Consider the following 24,724-nt stretch of genomic DNA (forward strand, 5'->3'; position numbering starts at 1 on the left):
AGGATACTTACTGCTGATTGAGGACACTAATAATCTTATGGGGACCTAAAGACAGTCTCAGTCTGCAGTCCCACCTGAGGAAATGCTGATACTAAAATGCAGTGGTTAACTCTGTTCTTTTGTTTCTAGAATTACCTCTCAAATTCTCCCAGCTTTTTAGTGGATTTAGTAGATTGTGTTGGTGCCAATTGTTGAAGAAGGTTTCTGTCCTGCCCGTTACTGCAATCCCAAAGAAAACACACAGAAGTCTACGTGTTAATTATAAACCAGTTAGTTAACCTAGTAGCTCAGAATTTCTTATTAACTAATTCTTACAGCTAATCTAAAATTAGCTCATAATTCTTGTCTGTGTTAGCCATGTGGTTTGGTACATTTTATCAGCAAGGCATTCTCATCTTGCTTACATTTGGTCTGGATGATGACTGCAGACCAAGCCTTTCCTCTTCCCAGAATTCTCCTACTCTGATCACCCTGCTTATACTTCCTGTCTGGCTACTGGCCAAACAGTGTTTTATTAAACCAATACAAGTGACAAATCTTTATAGTAGGATACAAGACCAATGTCCTCAAGCATTAAGGTGTAATGGTGGCATTTATAGCTCACTAATAACAAGCAGCTCTCTACCTGATATTGATATTAGTCCACTTCAACAGTATTAAATTATATGAGGTACAAAAAACTGACGCAATTATCCAGGGCTAGTGAGGTTATAGATCTTAGAGGAGAATCTGCTATTACCAATTTACTAAGTTGATGTAATTCCTATCTGCAGTTCTAAGTATCTAACCTTATAGTCACAAAAAATGTTTATTTTTCATTCTTCATCTAGAAACCTTCTCATTTCAGATGTATGCCATTACAGAAAGTCAAAACTGGTCAAAATGAAGTCTACTACTCATGGCTTGCCCATCTGCAGTTGATATATCCATCATATAACCCTCACATCTGAGTATCATGGACCATCAAGAAAGAATACCCAGAGCAATTGTAACAGACAGAATAACAGGAAGTCTGCTGCCAGATTGTGTGTTTTAGAAGTGGCAAAGAAGTTATAACAATGTTTCCCCAAGAATATGGCTTCCTAAACAATACCTGAACTGTAATTCACCAATAAAACTGCTAATGTAAAAGGCGAAATGTCACAGGGTCCCAGCCCTGAACAGGAATTACAGGAAATGAATAACTGCTGAGAGCATTTATTCTGAACCCAATTAATTGGCTATTCAATACTATGTAGTGAAACCTAAAGAAAGACAAATAGTAGCAATATTAAATGGGTCCATCAGGTTGCATTTTATGATTATTCATATAATATATAAATATATGTACACATACAAACATAAATATGTGCACACATGTATTTGTAACAGTGATAGTTGAAGAAAAAGAAGCCATGAATTTGAGAGGAAGTGAGAGGTGCATGAGTAGAGTTGGTAGGAAGGAAGGGGGGAAATTTAAAAAATCATATTTTAATTTTGAAAATATGCATGAAAGTCTGATATTTTATAGTGAGGTAGGAGAGGCTGAATTATCACATACTTGTGTGACAAAAGGACACTAGGATGGGAATTCCATGCTCCCACACAAGTCATGATAAGATCTATAGGGGATTATCAAAGTTGTCACTCTTTAAATTGATTATCAGTTGGTATATTGGGATTGATTGGAACATACACATTCTCATAGTCTTACCTCATGTCTATCTTCCTGCATGGAAAGGACAAAAAAGAAATTGATTTTCTTAAGACATCTAATCCCTGGAAATTATTTCATAAGTTACAGATTCTTTGCTTGCTTTACCGTGAACATGGAGAAGAGATCATCTCATAGAAAATGGCCTAGAAACTAAATCTGCAGAATCCTGACATGGGCCACAGGTAGAACTGACTATTTTATAAGACTACCATTCATGGAAGGTGGATGCGTTAGCCAGCAAAATGAGCACAAATGGAACTAGAACACTTGTTTTCTTGTCTGGTGTAACCACAAGGAAGTTAGGAGATCAATGGAACAAGCTGAAACTGGAGTGTCACAGAGGGTTGCTGACTTACACATTTTATCTTGTGACTGTATAATCATGTGATATTATGCTATAGGATTGTGGAATTATTTTAAGCATAGTTTTGCTAATTGGATTGCCTTCTTTTTTCATATGTAGAGCACTATCCGTGCTATATTTTATATAATTTCCTGTGTCAGTGTCTTTCAATGGATGATTTTAAGGCTCCAATTGAGGGTCAGAATTGGGAATTTAAGCACAATTGAAGAATATCATTAGGATAGAATATTCCTATACTTCTAGGGCCTTTGCCATGACACTGTGTAAAACCTCCTGACATCTCAGCAACTCATTTTAATGATGTGCTTCTACTGAATCTTTTCGGAATAGTACATTCCTTTTATATTAATAAGGAAATAATAGGCTAGCGTTGAAGGAAGCTCCTTCTGGACAATGTGTAGTATCTCAAAGAGCTCAACAAAGGACTTCCAGTTTTGATGACTGACAGCATTCCAGATGGAAACTTTGCCTGAGACAGTGAACAAAACAGAACCAACTGCAATAAGTTAGCTCATTTGCAGTTGGTTGTTTTCATAAAACATACCCATCAATCAACCGAAACCAGCTGCTCAATTTTCAGAAGCTATGGGTAAAATTCTTTACTGAAAAAGATAATATACCCAAGACAAAAATACATACGAGTCTGTAATTCAGAATTGCCCTGTTAGGTTTTTATTAAGTGTACACAGAATAAAATATTTTTAGTACTTCATTTTTTGGGGGACCGGGGGTTTTAATAACCTTTATAGCTCTGGGAAAAAAAAACTCTTTTGCACACATTTCATATTCTGCTCCTGCTATATGAGTGCATCTGAGGTAATACCAAAAGGAATATTTTTATCAATTTAAAAACACAATTTGCATCCCAGGAACACATGTCAATTACTGCTCTGCAGTTTCTTTCAGCATGGTGGTGCCTTCCTGAAAGCTGTGAGATTTGCAGCCCCCACAACTCAACTGCATTTGTATTCTCTCAGTGAGAGCCAACTACGTTAGTATTCTGGCCCTACAACTTCTCATCACATCCACAATTTCTCAGGCAAAAAACATTTTAATACATTTCCATGAACAATTATTATGCTCAAAACAGTCAAGTTTTCTTTCATGTGACTTACAGAATCCAGGCAAAATTTTGAGGTTTTGATCACGGTTTTAACTCTCAGGAATGCCGATGTCTCTACATATCCACAGGACCTGTGAATTGAAATTATCATGTCAGTTCTGTGCCTTCCTCTTTATTTGTATGGCAAAATCTATGCATCTGGCAAATGTATTCAGAAGCCAAGACCGCTTTTTATTTTTATTCATTTCATTGTTTGATAGTTTCATACATTTATTCAATAGATTTCAATAATTTTCAGCCTGCTTTCCTCTTCCTCATCCTCCTCACTCTCCGCTGGAACTCTTCTCAACAGCCCCCCTCCTAATATCACACCTCCTTTTTCCTGTGTGACTCAGAGTTCAGTATGCCCTGAGTGTGGGAGGGAGTTGATTTGGTACAGGAGTGAAAACATATCTGTTGCTATGCCACAGAAGAACATGGTACTCCTCCCTAAACAACCATCAGTTTCCAGTAGTTTCCCTGGTGTGGCTGAAGCCCCTGGAACCTGTTCCTCTATTATGAAATATGTATGTGACCAGTGTTGTTCAGGTCTTGTGCAGATAAACATAACCGTCACACATTCATGACTGCAGTAACTATACCATGACCAGAAGGCACAACTACCTCACCTTGGCATTTACACTCCTAGAGGGAGGCTATGGCTCTCCTGTTAGCAAACAGACACTCTACCATCACCTGTAGACAGTTATGAGTTTCTGTACTTACCATTGCCAATCAGCTGTGGGAACCTTTTCTGTAGAACACAAAACACACCATTAATGCATGACTCAGCAGTTGTATTTAGGAGGCACTGTGACTGCATTGCTGCTTAGTAGAACATAAGAGTAAGTCTATTTCTTGTGTGTAGATTTGAATGAGACATTCATTACTCACTTTTCCTGACTTTACACCAATTTCGACCGTCAGAACACAATCTGTTTAGTAGCACTAAGGGGATCTCCCAATTTGCATTTTCCTTAAGCAAATTCATTTTGCAATGCTAATTGCCCTTGATCTAAAACTGGACACAATATGTTCATTTCAAGACAAAAGCTGCAGATGCCCTGTCTATCTATATTATTTTAGGAATGATTTAATTTTGCAAGTAAATGACTCTACTGATGCTGAGATTTGAATTTGTTCTGCAAGACTTGCTGATCTGAAAAGAAATGCAAAGCTATTTTGCGTTAAGGACTTGAATTTGCATCATATTTTCATATTAGTTTAATACCTCAAATATGACAAAATAAGATACAAAACACAATGTATTCTGGCATTCAAGATGAAATATCTGGAAGGAAAAATATAAATAGTAAAGAAATACACAATAAACAAGAAGAAATATATGGAGACACACAGAAATATAAGTAGGTATCATAGGGGACATTTTATAGCCACAAGGTCTAACTTGATGCTCATATAACTGTAAATAGTTCATGCAAAAGACTAGAAAAAAGAAAGATGATGATTCAGGAGGTGCATGGAGTGTTTTAAGACTTAAAGATGTTTCTCTGGTTTACTTATTATTTATTGACACTCAGAAGTCACAAGTAGGACACCCTGAACACCAGTTAGAAGTCAGAGGGGAAGAGAACCGAATTTTTCCCCATCTCATCTTAGCTAGTAGTCATCAACTGTGAAGAGCTTCAGGATCCCAATAATATATTTAAGAGTTCTTTTCGTTGGCTTCCTGTCTATACTGTTTCTTTTTTATTGGAAGGGGCTTCTCACAGAAACTTTCTATGTCTCCCATTCTCAGCAGTGAGTCTACACTCATCAATATCACTGCAAGAGAGGCTTCCTTGACCTCTACAGTCAATGACAGCACAGATCACGGACTTACACAAGATTTCTGGAAGTAGTACAGGCCATGGACATGACTTCAGGTGTTCCAGTGTGGACTGAGCCTGTGCAGGCTCCAGGCTGCTGCATACTACCCTTTGAGTCCTCTCTTATCCACCAAAGCTTTCTCCCACACCTACCACCTCCATCGTATCTTCACTCCCCATGTGTTCCTCTGTTGTCCCATGTTTCCCACTTCTCCATCATATATTTGTTCATTGAAGTGGCATTGGAAACCTATTTATACATGCCCAAGTAGCTGTACATGAAAATACTCATTGCAACGAGTCATTGATCTGCTTCAAGATTTCTGCTTTCTGAAACAGAATAAAAACGAGAAGCAGAAGGAAAGAGAACGTGAGCAAAGACGGCAAGATCAGAGAGAACCTTCATCCCACGATGGATGGTGATACAGATGGAGACCCACATTGGAGCACCGGACTGAGCCCCCCAAGGTCCAAATGAGGAGCAGAAGGAGGAAGAAAATGAAAAAGGAAATAAGGACTGCGAGGGATGTGATCACCCACTGTTACAAGGGGACGGATCTAATGAGAGTTTACCAAGGCCAGTTGGACTGGGACTGAACGAGGACGCAATCCAACCAGATTCTCTGAATGTGGCCGGATTCTCTGAATGTGGCTGGCCGGAGTCTTTCTGAAAAGCCATTGACAATGGCATTGGGACTTGTTTCCTCTGTATATACTGGATTTTGCGGATCTAGTTCGTCTGGACACTCACCTTCCTGGACCTGGAGGGAGGCGGGAGAAACTTGAACTTCCCACTGGGCAGGAAACTCTGACTGCTCTTATGGATGGAGAGGGAGGAGGAGAGGGAGTGGGGGGAGTGGGAGGGTGGTGAGAGGAGGGGCGGAAATGGAAACTTTTATAATTTAATAAAATTACAAAAAAAAATCATTGTCGATACTCCTCTAGGACATTATGTGACTAGGTATGGTGTCAGGGGCAGGATTTTCATTAGGCTCAGGCCTAGGCACACCTGCTCGTGGTGCTGACCTCTGGCCATGACACCATTGTGCTTACAGCCAGTGGGCAGTACCTGGGCCTGGCTTTCCTGCGTTCAGCAGGGTGACCATCAATGGGGGCTCCATGTTGCAGGATGATATTCAGTAATGCTGCATTCTTTGTCAGCTGCGGTTCTTGCTCATATAGCTCCCATATTCTTCATAGCTATATCTCTATTTTGCTATTCTCGTATTACTGTTCTACTCTAGTGGCTCTGTTCCACCATCTTTTCTTCCAGTTTCATAAAACGACTTTCTAAAAAGATTCCCCCATAGAACCTATTTTTTAACGTTTTTCCAGAGATTATTGTGAACTCTGAAGACCCCTCTCTTGCAGCAGGGCAGGATATGGACTAGGACTGGGTTCCTCTGCCAAGACTCCACCTTGGAAGCTGCAGGGCTGACTGCAGGAGTGGGCGGCAGCACTGAGTTGTCAGTGGTAAGCATCATCCATGCATTGATATAACCACGGATAAGTTTGCTCCTCAAATGACCTCCCAGCTAAGGTCCTACAAACAATTCCAGTGAAATTTTTGGGTCAAAGAAGAAAATGTGAAAATGGGGAAGTGTTAATTGGAAAGAAGAAAGCTATTAAGAGCCTATCAAGTGACTAAATATTATCAAAATTTATTATGTACCTGTGTGAAAATTCCCCAACACAATTCATTATTGTGTATAATTAACAGGTGTCAATAAAAGTTTTTGAAAAAGAAAGTACAATCATTAGGGAATGTAGACGAGTGGGCAATTCTGCTTGGACTCGTCTTAAAACATCCCAAGACAATTTTAAATGATTATTCATTTATTTGTTCACTCAAACAAGAAATATTTTGCGTGTACCTACATTGTGCCAAACGTTATACCAGTTGTTGACAATGGAAAAACTGTTAAACAGTGACATGCGCTTAAACCAGCAACAGTAAGAACTTCATATAATCCTAGGCTGGGTTTTTCCTTAGGGTTATTTCTCTCATCTGTTTATAATGAAGCAAAAGTTTTCTTCAGAATTGCAGAAAAATCTCAGGATGTATCCATAAGTTACCCTTTCCCAACTTTCAAACCACGTACAGTAAATTTGTGCAGAATTGATCATTATTTGACAAATAACTTGTTTCACAAAGCTTTAAGAGATGAATTCAACCCTGGTACTGTTTGAGTGCTTGAAATAGAGTCTCTCCGTATAGCCTAAATTTGTCTTGAAACTTGATTGATGAGCAGTTTGTTACAACACAGTAAACTTTTTGTTCCCTGCAAATCTTCAGGATAATCCAAAATTACACTGACTGAAGCACTTATACTGTCATTTCCTTGAGATAATAAAATACACTACAAGTAACAATAGCTCGTCATAAAGTCTTTTGAAATTAGTTCAACTCTATCTTTGAACTTCAGCTTTTAATTAGCTATTAATGACAAGGTCAGAGACTCAGTACTCACAAAATCTCAATTGTCTTAGTTTTATCACATGAAGTATTTGCCTCAGGGAGAAAACCTTTGCTGTCTTATCTCACAAAAAAACCACCCACCACCCAAACCACTAACAAAAACTGGGTATGCAACTTAGCAAAAGTTCTCTAGATCTCTGTAGATTGTGTGATCTGTTCATTGAAGAGCAACGATGCACATTGTGAGACACTTGCTAGTGTAGAAAGGTGATGTAATGATTATGTTTTAAAGTAGAATGTCGTTTTATATCTGGTAGTGAAATTTCTCCTTTGATTATCTATACATCAATGCTATTAATCCCATTGAATCCTCGATTAATGTTCTCCAAGATGCAAAATTCAAAGAGAACACAAACAATTAGATACTAAAAACTCTATTTTAATATATAATTTTCTCTTTATATTTTAATATTTTATAGTATAAAACATATATTAACATTATGTAGCTATAACATACAACAGGCGAATATTGGATCCTCAGCACCAAAACAGCTCTGTTTATCAAAATTTATAAGTATAACAAATCCTATAAAATTCCCCATGTATATCTAGTAGAGTTCAAGGCAACCCTCTACTACATAGGAATACTACAAGGATATTCCAGAAGTCTATAATTGTATCAATTTAGACAAATGGCCTCAGTCATAGATGGAAACCAGGGCAAAGAAAAAAAGAGGGAATTGTTAGTAGGTTTTTAAGCTTTTTGTTTTTGCCTTTTGTTTTCTTTTCATGTTCTGTCACTATATATGTGTCCACGTGTATTGCAGGTATGGCTGGTGTTAGCAGAGGGCAGAAGAAAGTGTCAGATCCTCTGACACTAGAGATACAGGCACTTGTGGGCTATGATATGGATGCTGGGAACACATGAGCAGGTTTCTTCTTGTTTGTTTGTTTTGTTTTCTTTATTAATTTATGTATTTAGAAAAATCTTTTCTCATTTTACATACCTATCCCAGTTCCCATTCCCTCCTTTTTTCCCCACCATGCCCCCTTCCAGTTCTTATTCACTCCTCAGAGAGGGCAAGAGTTACCATGGGGAGTCAACAAAATCTGGGGTCTCCCCCCCATATCTAGGCTGAACAGGGCATTCCTCCAAAGAGAATGAGCTCCAAAGAGCCAGTCGAAGCACTAGCGATAAAATCTGGTCCCACTGCCAGTGGTCCCACAGATTGCCCAAGCCACACAACTGTCACCCACACTCAGAGGTTCTAGTTTGGTTCTATGCAGATTCTTCCGCTGTCAGTCTGGAGCTGCTGAGCTCCCACTAGAGATATCTTGATTGAAGGAGCCATAATGGGGCTAGGGAGAAATCTGTCACTAGAAAATTTCCCAGGAGTCCACGAGAATGACCCCGAGTAAAACCCTAATAAGTAGTTGATGAGGGTTCCTGGACTGGCCTTCCCCTGTAACCAGATTGATGACTACCTTAATTGTCATCATAAGACCTTCATCAAGCAACTGATGGAAGCAGATTCATAGATTCACTGCTGAGCAGGTTTAGAAAAAGATATGATATTGGGACTGGGAGGAAAGACTCAGTAGTAAAGAATTCACCGAGTTCCTGTAGAGATCTCACATTTGATTCCCAGCAGTCAGGTTGGGTTGCTCACACCTGTCTGTAATTCCAGTTTCAGTAATCCTCTAATCTCTGAAGACACAGAATGCACATGTATATATACACATTCAGACACACATATGAAAAATATTTTTTTAAATAAGGCATAGTATTGACACAGGAAGTTGAATGTCATAAGCAATTCTAAGACAAGTGAGTAAACGTGACATTTTCATGTACTTGAAATTATATAATATTTGCAATATGCAAGCCAATATAATATCTACCACACAATATTTTAAAAACTTTATCAAATGTATTATCCAGTTCTAAAATATTACAAATATTAAGGCACAAACCTGAACACTTTTATCAGCAATTATCAAAAATATGCATTTATTTATACTATAATAAATTTGTAATGTGTATATATTATAAATACAACACCATATTTCATAGTAGAACATATAAATTAGATTTATGCCAGGAAAATACCTTATAATTTGAAAATAATATTCTGAATAACTGAGTCGTTTGATAGAATTGAGTGAAAATGTTTTTTGCTTCAACCTACTATTGCTAAAAGTTGAAAATCGTTCATCTTCAGAGTCATAATCATATTATATATTTCATATTTTTCATATGAGAGGAAATATATATATATATATACATATAATTCTAGGAAATTTAGAATTTTAGAACTTCTGTGGCACGGTAGCAACAGGTGTATATAAATTATTAAAATATGCACAAAATTCTCTAGTTTCTTTGCCAAACCTCATCAATTTGAAGGGACCTATCTTTTCATAGGCAAGTGTTAAGTGCAAAGAACTAGAAATCCTAAATGGAATAATATTGTCTTCTCCAATCACTGAGGGGCAATCTTTCTAGCAATGGTAAATGGGAGTCTGAGCTTATTTTTTTTCTCAGTTTTAAAATATAGAGTTTCAGCTTGCTCTGTTTTAACCAGAAGGCTGTTTCAAAAAGTCATATGGGCTCTGTGAAAAGTGGAATACTTCATAACTACATAATGGCTTCATCAACAAATACGCGTCTGCTTCCTGCAGTGAAGCCACAAGTATGTTGAAAGGCCCTGGCTTTCGGCAGGATGTACAAAGATCTCCATTGCAGTCTCTTTTGGACCACTTCCCCCCTCTTTGTGGTGGCAGTGGTTGTCTGGGTGTGTGGGTGTACATTTAAAACACATCTTACAGATTTTTTAATAATGCATTCTTTGGGAAAAAGAGAAACCATTTTTTCCTATGCCATGAGCACTTGGAACACTTATTTTATGATTTATTGCTTTTTCTTTTTCATCAGTAATGCATGATTGATTAAGTGGTGGTAAATAGATATTTTTGAAGAAAAAATATGCCTTAAGTGTTTTGTTATTAGGCACCAAAATTTTCTGTATTCATTTATTGTGAATGCTATGAAATACTTGAGAGACAAATTAATATTTCAAGTAGGTTTATTTATAGTGAGTTAAAAGGATTCCATTGCATTTCATGTATAGGAGTTTCTTCTGGTTACAATAGGTACTTCATATTAACATGTTCATTTGCTCACAGTCTCCATTTAGTAGATTTAGCTGTGGGGTGCTCCGGCTCTGAGACCATTACCATCCCCAGAGCACAGACGAGGAGTCTTCTAGGTCAGATAGTACAGAAGACAAGTGTCCCGAGGGTTGCTGTTACCTACTTATCCTACTGATACGACTGGATGGTGAGTGGACAACTTCCCTAGTCTAGTAAGCCTCCTCTCTTTCGTAGCAATCCAGCCTTCAGGAATGCAAACAAGTCTGGTCTCTTGGTTCGCTTTGTTTCAAAGCTAAGTTTTATATCCTTTTATGAAATTCTTTCAAGGAAAATATTGACATATTAAGGAAAGTTTTCTGTGGTTACTTCACTGTCTGTCTAAGAGGTGTATTTAAAAAAATCAGTGTTATTTCCAAATTCCAAAGCCTACCATGAAATTGTCATGTCCTTGCCTTGTAAATATGAATTTTGTCTCCTTCCTTGTAATTACATGATAGCGTGAAAGTAGAATAATCTTTTGAAAAGCTAAAATTTTATAGGAAAATGAAAGCTTCAATTCAATTGTTTCTCCTTGTCTGACCTCTTATATTTTCATTTTTAAAGATTTATTTTTATTAGTTGTGTGTGTACATGCCCTGTGTGTATGTAGGGTCCTGGAAAAGCAAGAACACATTAGATCCCAGAACTAGAGTTGTAGACAGTTGTAAGCCACATGGTTTTGCTGTTGGTACTGAACTCCATTTCTCTTGGAGAACATGAAGTACTCTCAACCATGGAGTAACTTTTCCAGTCCTGATGCTTAGGTTCTGTATTCTGTGGTTTTAAAGTCTTTAAAAGAGAGAAAACGCCCTGGCAGGTTGATATATTTTCAATCCACTGAACCCACATAGTAGAAGAGAGCCAATTTCCACATATTGCTTCCTGATCTCCACACACAAACAAACACACATACAAACACACACACACACACACACACACACACACACACACTCACATGCACGCACACTCAATGAACAAAACGCAATTTTAAAAAGTTAAAAAATTAAAACCTATAAGCATGTTTTTACCATTCTCATTCATCTCTCTTAATTATAGATCTCTACAATAAAGGAAATTGTTCCTCATTAATCTTCCTTCCAATTTTTTCGACCTACATTACTCAACATCTTACATACCATTGTTTTTGTCCTATTTTACCAGATATGAAAACTAAATCTTTAACCTTATTAAGTTCACACTTTATCTTAATAACTATATTTTATCATTTTTTCAATGTTTAGATTGCTGACAGATTCTTCTTATACATGTCATTTTCAGCTTATATTATTTCTTTCTCATCTGTGAACTTCAGTCCTTCATGGATGGCAGCTTCATGTTTTCATTACTTAAACTCTATTATTCCAACTTAGGTATGGCAGACCCTTCCATATAGCATCTCAATTTAAAGTGTCACTTTCACCTTCCTGAACCATCTGGCCAAAGGAATATGTCAGGCACTCCTGTTCACACAAGGAGCTTTTAAAACTTTACAGAGAAATTATATAATCTACTTAGTCCTTTAGAGTTAACTGAGATGAACTCACTAGAATTTAATTCCCACAGGTAAGTGCATGCATTCACTGATAACAAATGAGTTCAAGGTACAGGAGGTCCTTGGTTCTTGAACCAGCTCTGATACAAACACCTTGCCTGCAGAGGCCTTCTCTATAGGACTTCACAGGGATAGCTGCGGGTAACACTGCAGAATGCAGGTACCACTATGACTCAACTGCTTCCCACTGTTGTTCCAAACTTCAGCCTACATTTGCAGAGCTCTGCCATATCTGAATCATGTATACACATTATTTCAGACAATGCTCCTATCAGCCTTGCTATTCATGCCATGTCAGAGAGTGAACATTCAGAGGAGCTGTAGCATGAAGTCCACACAAGCAGGAGATGAAATTGGAACTCGCGTTCAGGAAGGTTTGAGCATTATGCCATTGTCTTCCCCATGCTTTCTGCCTGTGTCTTTCTTCCACTGCTTGAAAGTCATGCCAGGTTTCTTCTCTCTCATAGTGCATTTCATCCACTAGTCTATGTGAGAGTTCCACAGAACCTGCGATTCAGTTTCTCCATTTCTTCTGAAAATAATGATCGATCTTATACAAAGATAAACTCTGAAAAGTTCCCATAGAGTTTAAAGTAACTTAAACAGTAAAAGTAATGTCCTGGAATTGACATCTGGAATAAAATTCTCTCTCTCTCTCTCTCTCTCTCTCTCTCTCTCTCCCCCCTCCCCCTCCCCCCCCCCTCTCACACACACACACATCCTCTTTGCTAAACCAAAAACAAATGAGTAAGCATCATTATTTTCTGGGTGCACTGAATTTCTAGCCAAAGGAAGTCTCCTTTAGCTGGGAAGTACAGTTCGTGTTTCAACGCTGTGGCTGAAATTAAGCGTTTCCATTTACAGATACATGCTTTGCCATCGATACTTTCATAGACAGAACTTTTAATGCTTCAACGAGTATGTCTTTGTGTTATAAGCCATACTCAGCGCTTCTGTAAACTGGAGAAAGTTATCCAAAACTTTCAACCTTCCCAGCTTTCTTAACACTGCCACAAAGATCTGTCTTCTCTGTTCCTGGGACTTACAATTATAAATCAAAGATTAGAACAATTATCTCACCATAAAAGAGCATTCCTCTGAAAAGGATCACTACTCTTTTCCAAAATTTTATGGCATTAAAATCTTTCTCAGTTTTCCTGATAAATTTTACCAACTGACCAGTAATCAAAGCAACAAAAATAGCTCAAGTAATTTTATAATGTTGTTCACTCGGGGAACTTACAAAATATTTCCCTTTGGATGCCAGCGTTTCTTTGTTTTAGGAGTGTGATCCAGCTCCCAGTTAAAGAATTCTGGCTCTTCTTTGAAAAGTACTTATTTGCCTCCCGACTGCGATCATGTGCTTTCAATTTCTTTTGCATTTCACCACTTACTTTCTACAGCATTCTTTTATGGCTGAGCGACTGCCTGGCAAAATAGGAACTGAACCACAGTATGTAATTAAGTTCTTTGCACAATGGAAGTTAGTCATCGGCAGGATTACACCACTGACTCTGGGTGCTGCAGGGGAACGAACAGCACAGAGACTTCTTCTACAGCCGGTGTCCTGAAGCATGGCACTGAGTCCTCTGTGCTGGTTTGACGCTGAAACAATGTATCTCCAACAAATTGTTCTTCCAACTGAAAAAGTATTTATGATGATTAGCATCTTATGCCTTTTATATTTTTACAAATATTTTATGTGGTAACAACTCTGAAAGGAAATCGAAAGAACTTAGCGATTTAAGCTGTGCTTTTTTTTATCATATATCAAAAACTACCTAGAAGGACAAATAAAACAAATGCAGTTTTCCCTCACGTAATGTACACTTAACAGTTGATGAAAAAGAATACAGTTCAGACTAGCTTACACTCTTTGAATAGATTCAGTTTTTTAAACATTTATGTTTAGGAGTGATTTTAAGATTGAGCTAGAAAGCTGGTGTGATGGCTCCACAATAAAAGGCGCGTGCCTTTGAGCCCAACCACCAGAGTGCAATCCCCAGTTTCTACAAGGTTGGAGAGAATGGAATTATAAGTCATTCCCTGACCTCTTCACAAGTGCTGAGGCACATATACACCCTCTCTCAACCTCACCCTCACACACCCAAATGCACACAAAATAAATAACAAATGTATCAGACAAACAATACTCTAGGGCTGTTTTAACATATGATGCAAAATTCAATTTCAACTTCATGATCAGATATGTACCTAAAATGAAAAATAAAATGAAAAGCCATTATATTCCTGAAAAAGTAATAAAAGGGTGGACTGGGGAAATAACTCAGCTAGTAAAGTGTTTTCTGTATGAGTAGGAGTACCTACATTTCATCATCAGTACCCATTCACAAAGGACATAGGCCATGCTGCAATCTCCATACTGGGGAGGGAGAACCAGAAGGATCCCTGAAACTCCATGACCAACCAACTGGTGACCCCAGGTCCTAATGACAGATCCCATCTCAGAACAAAGGCAACGAACAAGACAATAAAAAGAAAGGCAGATGGATCTTGAGGTCAATCTCTGACTTATACATATATGATCAGACACATACACATCTGTACATATGTATGTATCCCCTCAAATACAAAAATAATGAAAGAAGAAATCATGGAAAATATGGCTTATTTAGCAATATCTTTTCAAGAAGCAATACAGTTAATGTTTTTTTTTACTTTATTGTTTATATTTTTATTAAAAAATACTTTTCATTTTATATGCCGACCTCAGTTCCCCTTCCCTCCCCTTCTTCCATCCCTACTTTTCTCTTTCCCATCTTCCATCAACTCCTCAGAGAGAGTAAAGCCTTCCTTGCGGTATTGACAAGGTCTGGCATACTAAGTTGAGGCAGGGCCAAGCCCTCTCCCCCATCAAAGCTGAACAAGTTATCCTACCATAAGGAACTGGCTACAAAAGCCAGTTCATACACCTTGGCAAGGTCCTGGTATGACTGTCATCCCCCTCTTTCCTCCCTGCCACCAACAGATAAAGCCACATAACTGGCACCCACATTGAGAGGATCTATTTCTGTCCTGGTGTCATGCAGATTCCGCAAGGATCATTTCATAGTCCGTGAGCTCCCACTAGCTCAGGTCAGTTGTCTCTCTGGTTTTCTCCACCATGCTCTAGACCCCTCTTGTTCACATAATCCTTCCTCCCTCTCCTCAACTGAACTCCAGGAGCTCAGCCCAGTGCTTGGCTTTGTGTCATTGCATCTACTTCCATCAGTTACTGGATATAGGTTCTATGATGACTATTAGGGTAGTCACTAATCTGATTGAAGGGGAAGACACTTTTAGGCACCCTCTCTACTATTGCTAGGTGTCTTAGTTAGGGTCATCTTTGTGGATTCCTGAGAATTTCTCTAATACCAAATTTCTCCCTAATTCCTTAATGACGACCTCTAACAAGATATCCCTTTCATTGTTCTCCTCCTCTGTCTGTCCCCCAATTTGGTCTTCTTAATCCATCATGCTCCCTTCGCTCTCCCCCTTCCTTTTACTCCCCCTCCCAATTTACCCAGGAGATCTTTACTATTTTCCTTGCTGGGGCCCTCCATGTGTGTCCCTCTTAGGGTACCTTTTTTACCTAACTTCTCTGGAATTGAGGATTGTAGCTTGGTTATCTTCTGCTTTACATCTAATATCCACAAATAATATCATCACTTATGAGTGAATAGACAGTGTTTGTCTTTCTGCATCTGGGTTACCTCACTTAGAAATTTTTGTTTGTTTGTTTGTTTAAGTTCCGTCCATTTTCCTGCAAATGTCAAGATGTCATTGTTTTTTTTTTACCACTGAGTAATATTCCATTGTGTAAATGTTCCACATTTTTATTCATTCTTCAGCTAATGGGCATCTAGATTGTTTCTGGCTATTACAAATAATGCTGCTGTGAACATAGTTGAGCAAATTTCCTTGTGGTATGATTATATATCTGGTGGGTATATGCCTAAGAGTAGTATTATTGGGATCTTGAGGTAGATTGTTTCCCAACTCTTTGAGAAACCACCATACTGATTTCCAAAGTGACTGTGCAAGTTTGCACTCCCACCAGCAATGGAGGAGTGTTCCTCTTACTCCAGATCCTTTCCAGCATAATTTTTCATTGTTTTTCATAATTTTTGTGTGTTTAGTCTTAGCCATACTGATAGGTGTAAGATGGTGTCTGAGGGTCAATTTATTTGCATTTCCCTGTTGGCTAAGGATGTTGAACAATTCTTTAAGTGTATTTTGGGCATTAGAGTTTCTTCTGTTGCGAATTCTATGTTTAGATCAGTACTACATTTTAATTGGATTAATTGCTATCTTGATGTCTAGTTTCTTGAGTTATTTATATACATTGGAGGTCAGTTCTGACACTGATACTAATCCACATATCTACGAACACCTGAATTTTGACAAAGAAACCAAAATTGAACAATCAAAAAAGAAAGCATCTTCAACAAATGGAACTGGCATGATTGGATGTTGACATGTAGAGGAATGCAAATAGATTCATATCTATTCCCATGTACAAATCTCTGTTCCAAGTAGAACGATGACCTCAACATAAATCCATTTACACTGAACCTATATTATCATAGGAGATCACTTTTAAATATAACATCAGTAGCACAGACTCTGAGGACTACCATCAATAAATGAGACCTCCTGAAACTGAGAAGCTTCTGTAAGGCAAAGGATATGTCCATAGGGCAAAACAACAGACCAGAGAATGGGAAAATAGTCAGTGTTAATATTTTGAAGAAGAAAACAATTCATATTATCTGAATACTTCTGAATATGATTTAAAAAATATCAAGAGGGTCTAGATGAGGTACTAGTAAAGACAATTAAAAATCACAATGTGGAATCTGAGAAGTCATCATAAAACTCAGTAGTTCAGTACCTGTAGTTGTATGTGATATAGTGAAAAGAGGCTTTGGGAATCAGACTCAGAGAGTCCTTGACCAACTGAGATCTGAAAGCATCTCATCTGTGTTTTCTTGTAATAATGTCAATGTTCCAATTCTTAGATGGAGGATTATCTTGTATTCTAACATAAGTCTGTACAGTCGCCGACAGGATCTTCTATCAAGCCCTGTGTGTAGCATCCAGCTTTCTTGACAGCATTTGCTAACACTGTCTTTGTAGTATTGTGTATTTTTGACCTCTTAATCCAAAGTACAAATTTGGTTATGTTTATGTGAGTGTATTTCTGAACCTTTTATTCTATTTTATTGATTTAAATATTTATTTGGTAGTATCGTCATGCTGATTTTTCTTACTAGAGCTCTGTGAGATAATTTGCTGTTGCTTCTTCACAGTGAAAAAAATGGTTGATGAATTGGAGACAGTCTATGTATGGAAAAAAAACCTTTGCCAGATATTCATCGAGCAGTGACTTCAGAATACCTAAATAATTCAAAACATTTAAACACCAACAAACACATGATTTAATCAGCAAATGGGTAAGTGAAATGAACAAATACTTTTCAAAAGATGATGGAAAAATTGCCTATAAGTAATGAAAATTTTTATTATATTTAGCAATGAGCAAAAATGTGAATCAAAAGTACAGTGATATTCCATCACAATCTAACCACAGTAGATATTTTCTTAAAGAAAACAAAAATCAATCAACCAATCAAACAAGCAAATAATACAAACCTAAACCAAATGCTAGAAGGGTTCAGAGAAAAATTTTATATATTTCTAGAAGGAAACTAAATTAGTCCAATTACTATAGCAACTAGTCTGAAAAGAAGTAATAAGTACTCTAGCTATGCCACTCTATGTCTAAGTCAGAATACATTATATACCTGCCCATCCATGTTTATTATAACAGTATTCACATTAGTCAAAATATAGAATCATCATAGATGCATATATGTGTGTGTATGTGAGTTTAGCATACGTATGTATGTGAGTGTATGTATGTAATGTAGTTTTAATATATTTAAGAATTTTTCAGTAATAACAATATCATGCTATTTTCAGGATTTGTATTACAACTGGAGATCATTATGTTTTAAAATGTGTAATTGGAGAACTCTGTTAAAGAAAAGAAAGGGGCCAGAGAAAGTAGGAGTGGGAAACTGAGGATAATTGGGATAAAGGTGAGCCATTCAGATTCTGTGCATATAGAAAAATAGCACACTGCAGCCATTATTTTGTGTACTTAATATACACTAATATAAAAGAAGAAATCTTTTTATAAATGATAAAATTTTGTGATTAATGATTTTATGATTTATAAATTACAATAAAAAACTTTTCTTGATATTTTTGCTATAAAGTTTTATTATAATAACAGGCAGTTAGAAATCTTGAGCACAAGAAATCAAGAAGAAGGTGGACGTTCAGTGTGAATGTCCTGTTCAAAACTCTGGGATTACACTAGACTTGGCAGCATAGAGACTGTGGACATTCAGGACCTGCAGTGTAACATGCTTGTTAGTTGAGTCAATTTGGATCTCTGGAAAAGCGAGACTGACTTGCATTGTATGTGGACTTTCAGGTTATTGAGGTGGACATATAAAATAACTACTATTGTCATGCCCAGAAGAATTCTATCTGTCACCCTGACTCCAAAAAGAGTAGTAGGCCAGGGAGAAACTCTTTGGCTTTTGCATCTGCTTGATCTTCATTATCAGAATTGTCTCTGGTGGGCAGCTGGCATACAACTTGGTCATCATGACAGATAACCCCACCTCATTGCCAGTTTTGCAAGCATGCTCCTTCTCTCTCTGGGTGTCTTCATGATCAGTCACCAAGGCCATAAACTATGTCTGTTACTATGCTGAGGTAGTTGTGTTGTCTCTGCAGCCTATCTGGATGGTGACTGGTGGGCTCCTGTACTTGGCTATATATTGATTTGTTTCTGTAGATTATGAGATCAAAGGGGCATGTTGATCAGTATGCTGTGCCTGTGAACATCATAATGGGGCTATCCCGTAAGCACTCTGAACATGGAAATAGCCAAGGTCAGGGGCAGAGCCATCAAAAAGCTGCTAGTAATAGGAGAACCACAGTGTTTGAGATGCCTTCACCATTGTAGTTGGGGACCTTGTGGAGAATGTGAGCTTCCCAGTTGCAATCAGTATTGTATGTGTCAATCCTGAGTTCAAGGATGTGGATGCCATATATGATGTGGGAAGTCCTTCTATATATGTGTTGCTTTTATTGGCTAATTAATAAAGAAACTGCTTTGGCCTATGATAGGACAAATTAGAACTAGGTAGAAAAACTTAACCAAATGCTGGGAGAAAGAAGGCAGAGTCAGTGAGAAGCCATGGAGCCACCCAAGGAGACAAATATCTGCTGCGGAGCCCACTGAAACTTTGTCGGTAGGCCACAACTTTCTGGTGATGCACAGATTAATAGAAATGAGTTAGTTTAGGATATCAGAGCCAGATATAAATATGCTTAAGTTATTGGCCAAGCAGTATTGCAAATAATATAGTCTCTGTGTGATTAGTTTGGATCTGTGCAACTGGAAACAAATGTGCGGCCTCCACCTACACATACACACCATTATCTTCTTCGTCCTTGTCTGCGGGGCAATGTTAATTATCCCAGGAGATGTGATCTTGGCACTTGTGGAAGAGAAAAATCAAAGTTGAAGACTTCACATCTGTGAGAAATCTGCTATTTTCTGTGGATAGCATGGAAGCTTTGCACAGCGTGTATTTCTGGACTCTGACAGTGACCCACATGATCTGTCTGGCCGCATAACCATCATTTAATATGCCAAAGTGCAGCCTGTGCTGAAGATGCCTAGGGATCTCCTCCAAAGGAAATTCTAGTTCTACACCATGACCAACCAAACTGAGAGCACTTTGAGAAAAAATAAGGACTTCTGGAAGAGCCAAGTCCTCTTGGAACAATTGCTTACCCAGGCCCCATCAGGAACATGGCCAGAACCTGTGGGTGGCATAGCTGAATGTCCAGTCAGGACTCTGAATCTTTTTCAGGGTCAAGTCATACCCTGGGCCATTCCACAGTGGGGCTTCTCTCTCTGTCCTGTCATGAGCCCACAGCCAGTCTCAGAATGGGGATGAGGCAGATAGAACATCAGCATTGCCCTACTTCTCTTCTAGCCTCAGCTCCTAGTAAGGCTAGACCTGTATCCTCAGTTGATAGCATCCTAACACCCCAGCTAGGAAGGCTCTGAGGTACAGCAAGGTTTCCAGTAGAGGAATCTGGGCTTTCCAGCATCACTCAAGGTCATTGTGTCTTGAACCAAAAATTGAGTCAGAATCATGTTACTGGATGATTAGTGCTCCCGTTTGTGGGTATCTACTCTACTTGGTAAAATAATACTTTATAAAGTATGCAAAATTATAGTAACCCAAGGATAAACTGTGTTAGTATTTCTAAATTTTATCTTTTTAGATCATGAATTCATATTTTTTGATCAGTGATCATAAAAACCTTTTGTTTGAGAAGGTGGAATAAGATTACTTGACTTATTCCTGTACCCACTATAGCATTATATGCTACTTGAATGTGAGAGTGATGTACAATAATTGATGGTGTAAAGTTTATGAGCAAGTCTAGCTTAATCTTGGGAACAGATTTTCAATTTTCATGTGATCATTCTGCATCCATCCCCTGATACTACCTGCAATATTTCCCAGTTTCTTTTCTTGACTTTTAGGATAATTCTATCATAGAATTTTGCTCAGCATTTTGTTGTAGCTATTTTCTCTGGGAAACTTACCTTTTATTGACCTGGAAAATGTCTGTAGATTTACACATTGCCTCTTCAGCAAAAGCTAGAAATACATTGGGGGTTATTTCAGAGAATACTCTTATAGATATGATACCCCTCAGTCTTTGAGCATTCTGGGAAGCAATTTCGTGACAGTTTTCCTTTTACATAAAAGAAGAGAGTGTACTTGATGTGGGATGTACTTCTGTATGTTGTGAATATGTTTTATTATCATTGATTAATAAAGAAACAGCTTTGGACTATGGCAGGACATAATATAGCTAGGTTTGAAATTCAAAGAAAGACAGAGGGAAAAAGAAAGCAGAGTCTGAGAGATGCCAGTAGCCACCAGAGAAGCAAGATGTGAGGTAGCAAGCAATGAGCCTTGTGGTAAATATAAAACAATAGGAATGACTTAATTTAAGTTGTAAAAGCAAGTTAATAATAAGCCTGAGCTAACAGGCTAAATAGTTTGTAATGAATATAAGCCTCATAGAGGTTATTTGAGAACTGGCAGGTGGGAGAGAAATATCCAGTAACACTGCTGAAATTGTCCTATAGTGGAGAGACACGAGTCTGACCTCAGAACTAACTTCTCCCTAATATAATATAATATATATATATAATACTATGTATACATTGTATTCATATATATTAAGTATACATATGCATACACATACCCAAACATATGAGTGTTTTGCCTGCATATAAGTCTATGTACCAAGTGTGTATAGTACCCAAGAAGACTGAAAGGTGGCATCAAACCTCTGGGACTTGAGTTATAGGTGGTTGTTTGCTCTGATATAGGTACTGGGAATTCAACCCAGGTCTCTAAGAATATTACCAATGCTCTTAAATGCAGCCATCTCTTTAACTAACATTTTTTAAACTATGTTATCATCTGATTTTGGAAAGGCTTCAATAACTTTATTTATAAAAGATAGCATATATATATATATATATATATATATATATATATATATATATCAGAAATGTATCCATTTGGTCTGAAAGCAAGAACAAGCATTCAAAACTGAAAACTGCAGTGGGTAAATGTAATAGAGGAATAAATATTATTGGTGTTGTAGCTTTAAGAATTTTTGAAAGATTAACTATTTGAAGAATGACATGGGGTGTTGTTATCTGGACATAGGGAGGAAAAACAGGCTACCTGGACATATGCTTTACAGCCAGGAGTACATGGAATGAAAACACAGTGCATGATCTACCCTGTAATCTGCCCTGAAGTTGTGGTCTTCCATGAGCTCCATCCAAAAGTCATTAGGCATGTACATGATTTCTCTTGTGATCTCTTGTATTTGAAATGACTTTCAGTTCAACACATGCATTCCTTCATGAATATTTGCTAATAATTTTTTGATAACCACTACACTGATTCTCACATCTAATAAGATGTTAATGCTGATGTTAGGGTAGATTTCAGCCTTGAATGAAACATGATATTAAGATTGGTACCTCCCTAACACAACAAAGTGACTTGCAGTAAGCATGAAAGGTACAGGGAACATAGACTTAAGGTCTAAGGCTTTCAGAAAGAGAAGACTGCTCATTAGCAATGACAAACAGTAAAAAAAATCAAACTAAAAATCAGATATAATGTAACAGTTAGGGGATGAGCAAGGCTGAAGAATTCTGTCCTCTAATGCTTTCAAATCACACACAGTTCACAGACAAAGCAGGTAGCAGAAGACAAGAAATATTCCCTGTCATCTACATAAACTAGAACTTTAATTCTAAGCATCAGTAAACTTCTCAAGTGTATACAGAGAGAGGAAATTTTGTGTTATCTTTAAAGAATATTATTCAGGACACAGTAAATACTATGATTTGGAAGACAGCCAAAGTAAAGGCAGGAAAAAGAGTTAAGCAATTATGAGAATTATCTTGAGAATAGTGAGGATGTATTTCTCTTTTCAAAGAATAATCATGACTAGCAGGCTTGCCCAAATCCTCCCATTTTTTAAAAATTATCTTTCTTCATACTTTCCAGGATTCTTTGTTCTCTTTAAACTGTGGCTTATCCTTTTTTACTTTCTCTCAAATGGCCTCTAAATTTCTCCACCATGTCAGAGATGAATAAACATTATTGAACAGATGATGTCTTCATCATCAAAGTCTATGTATTATGTAAAGAGGGATTAAGAAATGAAGTAATAGATAGTAGGTACCTTTGTACAGTGAGTCCCCAGAATGAGACTTGCTAGGAAAATTTCCTTCCAACACAGGGTTCAGCAAGCATGTGGATAACTCAGGGTTACATCATTCAGCTGTAAGCATGGTTTGATCACTTATAGAAGTTATTCCCAATTTTTCCTATTCATACATTTATTTGTGATTGACAGGTGTGTGTGTGTGTGTGTGTGTGTTTGTATGTGTGACTGTATGTTTGTGGGAAGAGATGCTTAGGTATGTACATGTACATAGGTCATAGGACAAACTTGGGTGTTGGTTCTTGTCTTTTCATCTTATTTAAGACAGGTTCTCTGTTCCACTGGGTAGGTAAATTAGTTGGCCCACACCCCCTAGAGCAGTGTTCCTCAACATTCCTGATGCTGTGATTCTTTAATTCAGTTTCTCATGTTGTATTGAGCCCTCCACTATGAAGTTTATAAAACTATATTTTATCTGTATATATTTCATAACTGTAATTTTCCTACTGCTATGAATCATTTGTAAGTACCTGATATGTGACTTTTATGGGAGTCATGACACACAGATTGAGAACCAAGGTTCTAGTCATTATTCTATATACCGGAATTGCAGACATATTTGCTTCATTCACTGAGCCGTCTCCTTAACCTTTAGCAGTCTTTCCTCTCATAGAAACTGATAGAATTAGATCCCTCAAATAGAAGATTGCACTGCTGTGAACATTTTTTAGAACAATGATAGTAATGAAATCTGGTATGCGTTCATATGAAATCTAATGTTGCAGTTAGTGGATACCTGGAATTCTATCTTTAAGTAGTATATCTTATATGAAAATAAATAAGTCTAAATTTTATATTAAACACTTACTAAATTTACTGATTCAAAAGCCTTTTCCTGGTATCAAAATTTGTGGGTGTGAATTTTAGTTTACTATGCTAATGGAGTACTATATGTTTTTTGTCTCTCAGTGATATCAGATGATATAAAATGTTTATGTAAGGTTCCTTTCATTGTGGCTAATTGTCTGTGGATTCCAGTCATCCATAAATTTATGTGCATGTATGCATATGTATACCAGTAAGTAATGAAAAATGCAAAAATGAAATATTAACAAAGGTCTATGTTTTGGTTTTAGTCACTTAGCTTTAACATTTTACCTTAATTTTCTAGGATTTTCTTTATGCAATGCAAATTTGATTCTTTCTCATCCATGTCTAACCATCATCTATGGTCATTTTTACTTAATTGTACATAAAATATAAGATACATATGCTAGCAGTTTCAAAGCTTAATTTGAAAGTATAATGAAATAAAGGAGAAGTATGTCTTCAAATTCTTGGGTGAATGATTTGGAAGAATAAATGAAGTAGTTATCTCAATTACATGCATAAACTCTGAGAGTATCAAGATGAGCTAAAGTTCAGAGCATGCAGAGAACCGACAAACTCCTTTATTACCATGAGCTAACAGTCATTAAAGGCCCTTAAATCCAAGAGGCATGGGTTATTTATTGGGATTTCAACCCCTGTTTTCAAATGCTATTTTGGTTGCGAGTAGTCTGCTACCCAAGGAAATGTATCGTCCTAACAAGTTAAAATGATTCCTCTTAAACTTAACATTTTTCTCAAATCAATATTTTGTTCTAAGTACACCACAAATTTAAAAATTGTTTCTTGGTACCTTCCATTTATTTTTTG

The sequence above is a fragment of the Myodes glareolus genome, chromosome 2 (assembly GCF_982192425.1).
Source record: "Myodes glareolus chromosome 2, mMyoGla1.1, whole genome shotgun sequence".
Classification (NCBI taxonomy): domain Eukaryota; kingdom Metazoa; phylum Chordata; class Mammalia; order Rodentia; family Cricetidae; genus Myodes; species Myodes glareolus.